A 4386-nucleotide genomic window follows, 5' to 3' on the forward strand; every position below is an offset into this window, starting at 1 on the left:
CCCGGCCTAATTTACTATATGTTAATGCTGGCATTTTAAAATAACAGAGAAAGGTAGTTTATACAACAAATGATACTGGTTAGCTATGTGAAAAAAATATTCAGCTGTATCCCTATTTCACACTTTACACAAAAACAAATTTTAGACAGAGCAAAAATTAAAGTGTAAAATATGACCCATGAAAGTACCAAAGGAAAATAGAAAAATATATTTAAAATCTCCAAGTGGGAAAAGATTCTCTGTGTATGTGACAAAACTCAGAACCCTAAAAATAAAAATTTTGAAAGATGGAACCAAACATATAAAATATTTCTGAATGGCAAAAACACACAAACAAATAAATAACATAAACAATTGAAAAGATAATCTAGGCAAAAAAAAAAAAAAAAATACTTCCAGATGCTATCACAACCAAAGACCTAAAATTTCTTCACTGTGTAAAGAATGCCCTACAAATTAATAAAGAAAAAAACAACCCAAAAGAAGACAGCCTACTTAAGAAATAATTAGTGACTACTAAAAAATGCTCGACTTCAATCAAAATAAAAGAAATTAAAATTATAATGAAATAACACTTTAAACTAAACTGGCAAACTTCAATACATTTGGTAATACATTTTGTAGACGGGAGTATAAGAAAACAGGCTCTCTCTTCTTGTATTACTGATAGAAATATAAACTGCTATCTCTATGAAGATAAATTTCGTAATATATATCAAAATGTTAGACATTCATATCTTTGAACTCAACAGTTCCACTCCTAAGATCTTATCCTGTGGAAGTGAGATTCACATAGCATGATTCAATACAACATTGTTTATTACAGGCAAAAGTCAAGAACAACTAAGTGTCCACCCATAGGAGATATACACTCAAACAGTACACAGCCATTAAAAAGAAAAATGCTAGTCCCAGCTACTCAGGAGGCTGAGGCAGGAGGATCACTTGCACCCAGGAGTTGGGGGCTGTGGTGTGCTATGACCACGTCTTTGAATAGTTACTGCACTCCATCCAGCCTCAGTGATATTACAAAAAATAAAGCATGTCTTTATGAACTGACACAGAATGATCTGCCAGATACATGTGCTCATAATGCAAAGGATTTCCCTGAAAGGAAAAGCAAGAAACTGAAGCTGGATTCTTGGTGGCTGGAAGGTAGAGTGGGAAGACTTGGTTTCACTGTATAACCTTACGAATCTTTTGAATTTGCATTTTATGCATGCTTGTATTACTTATTGAAAAGAATTAGGGAGCTTCCTGATAGCGTAACACATGGAGGTTCCTAGAGAGTGGCCCACTCAAGAGGGCTTGGAAGTTCCCAGCACCTTCCCCCCTACCTTCCCCTATGCATCTCTTCATCTGTATCCTTTGCAATATCCTTTATAATAAACAGATAAACTTAGGTTTCAAAGATCAGATTTACGACATGTTCAGGTACTTGCCTCCAGCCACACAAGCAGTCCTCATTAGTGCCACAGTACCTCGAGAAATCCTAGGGGTGACTAACAAGCACATGATGGACCCAGCCCACATCTTGGTGAATTGACTCTGGAAGGCATCAAACAGTTTTTCATGGCAGTGGAAAGAGAAGAGTGGAAATTCGACATTCTGTGTGATCTCTACAAAATGCTCACCGTCACTGAGGTGGTCATCTTCCGTAACACCAAAAGGAAAGTTGACTGGCTGATGGAGAAAATGAGAGACACCACTCTCTCCCCATCCTCGATGTACAGAGACACCTCAGAAAGAGCCACAGTCCATCGTGCAGGAGTTCCCATCCGGCGCCAGCACAGTGCTCATTTCTACAGATGTCTGGGCTGGGGGATCAGATGTCCCTCAGGTGTCTCTCATCTTTTACTATGACCTGCCTGAAACCAGAATTGTACTCTCACACAGAATTGGGAGATCAGGTCGATATGGCTGGAAGGGTATGGCCATTAGCTTTGTAAAGAATGACCAACATCCGCATCCTGAGAGACATTGAATAGTACTATTGCACTCAGATAGAAGCGATGTCTCTGAATATCACCGATCTGATCTAATCTGATCTGAAGATTAGGGGGATGTGGTTATGTGATAAAATTTAGTTTAAAAAAATCAAGGCAGATAATTTTATATGCTATAATCTCAAGTATGCAAAAAGCACATAGAAAGTATGTTAAAACGTTAATAATTATCTCAGTGCAGTGGGATTCCAGAGCATCTCTTTGCCTCTGTACTTTTTCATAGTTTTCAGTTTTCCCAAGATATGGGTGTGTTTATACTATAGTATCAAATGTTTAATAACAATTAAAATCTGGATACTCTTGCTCACAAACCCTGGATCCCTTATCTACTAATGACTGACTCAGAGAAACATCTCTCTAGGGCTTCATCATACATTGCACACACAGTGGTTTTCTGTCTTCTAATAGGACTCTACCAGAAGTGATTTCATTTCATCTCATTCTGAGTGCTGGAAACATTGGTGCCCACCTTTTCCTCATCATGCCCTCTGCATGGGACTGCAAGTCCAGCAGTGTAACAGTTTCAGGAGTCAATCTGCTGGGATACATATGCCAATTCCATCATTTTCGACTTCATTTCTCTGGGCCTCCCTGGGGAGGCAGGAGATCCCCCGTGGAATGTCGCTGCATGGATTAAATGAGATCCTTCGTGTCACGTGCACAGCTCACAGTCTGGGACACAGTCAATCCTGAAGAAATATTAGGTATTTTGCACAAGAGAATCTGCTTTTCAATTTAAGACTGTGACTTCAAAACAGGGAGAGAAACTATCCTAATACACCTTCTCCAGCAGCGTCTCTGCCTGCATTTTTGCCCCACGGTTTGAGATGCTGTCCTATGGCTTGAGGTTTGGTTTACGTTAATTCCTCCTTTACTCTACCACTGGAATATCCTGCAGCCTTTGAAACCCACACCAGCAGGAAGCCTTGGGGACTTTATAGACTTTGTGCTGATGCTCCAGGATGGCTGTCTTTCCTAGAGAAGAGGGAATGAATTGGGGGCAGCGGAAGGTCAGAGAAAGCCCGTGACCAACAGGTCTCCAGAAGATTTATGTATAACTCCTAAAAAACCAGGATGATAGTTGTACTTCTTTAAGAAGAGAGAGAATTCAAGCATTCACGTTGAGTAGAAGTAGACTGATTTCATGGCTAAACTCAAACACAAGTTTGGAGCCCAGATATTGATTCTGAACAGCATTCTCCACTAAAAGGAACTAAGGCTCCTTGAAGAAAATCTGATTCCAGGGCTTAGGCAGAGAAAGTAAAAGATGTGCCTGGAATATTTTCTTGTGCCAGAAAATAAGGAGATTCTCAATGATGAGGACACACCAAAAGAACACAGAGACCAACTTGAAGCCCATTCCCACACCCCGGCCAAATCTGGGACAATTTGAGCATCATAATAAATAATAATAATAATGGATAAAAATCCTTTAAATAAAATAAAACTCTAAAAATGTCATACTGATAAGAGAGAAAAGGCCCTTCTTTTAAATAATAGAAGGCCAACTAATAAACACAGAAGGAATGATGGAGTTATAAAAGCATCAGTGATGCAAAAAAAATAGTGGTCATAGTTTGAAGAAAAATAGCACATTTATAAGATCTCAAGATGTCTACCAACAAATGTCTAATTAATTATAAAGGGAAGAGTTGGGTGCTGTGGCTCTCACCTGTAATTCCAGCTACTTGGGAGGCTGAGGTGGGAGGATCACTTCTGTTCAGAAGTTCAAGGCTACAGTGAGTTATAATCATGCCAGTGCATTCCAGCCTGGGCAAGAGACAAGCAAGACCCCAACCCTATAAAGAAAAAATAATAATTTATAATATGTATAAAGGGAAAAACCATAGGTTTAGAGTGGGAAAACTTTACCCAAGTTATCAAAGTCATCACTACTAATGAGACATCCTCTTCCAAATTATCGGGTTCATTATTAGAAATGAGAGCCTGATACGATGCATAGAGAAGCATATTACTTCTCTGGTACTTCTGCCAAAAATGCACAACCTGGATATAATCAGTCAAAATGTTCATACGGAAGAACATTCTACAAACTAACTGACCTGTCACCTTCAAAAATATCAAGGCAAAGAAGACAAAGAAAGGATAGGGAATTTTTCCTGAATAAAGACAACCTAGGAAACAAAACAATTAATGTAGCATGTGATGCTGCATTAGCTCTTAGACCAAGAAAAAAATCGCTATAATTTTGAGATACCCTACTGACTGGAACAATAGATGAAATTTGAATACAAATAGTGAATTTGACAATAATACTGTATCAATGTTCAATTTCCCCACTTTGATCATTGTCTCGTGCCTAAGTAAGCCAATGCCCATCTCAAGTATTCTGGGGTAAAGGGACATGGTGTCTGTAACT

General features: G+C 38.7%; 1 pseudogene; it reads left to right on the forward strand.

Moving 5' to 3' along the window:
• The first annotated feature begins 1345 nt into the window (after positions 1 to 1345).
• On the forward strand, positions 1346 to 2042 carry LOC105712057 (eukaryotic initiation factor 4A-III-like; annotated as a pseudogene).
• The last annotated feature ends 2344 nt before the right edge of the window (positions 2043 to 4386 follow it).

This window comes from Aotus nancymaae, unplaced genomic scaffold (genome assembly GCF_030222135.1).
Source record: "Aotus nancymaae isolate 86718 unplaced genomic scaffold, 86718_ANA_hifiasm-v0.15.2.pri h1tg000020l, whole genome shotgun sequence".
Lineage (NCBI taxonomy): Eukaryota > Metazoa > Chordata > Mammalia > Primates > Aotidae > Aotus > Aotus nancymaae.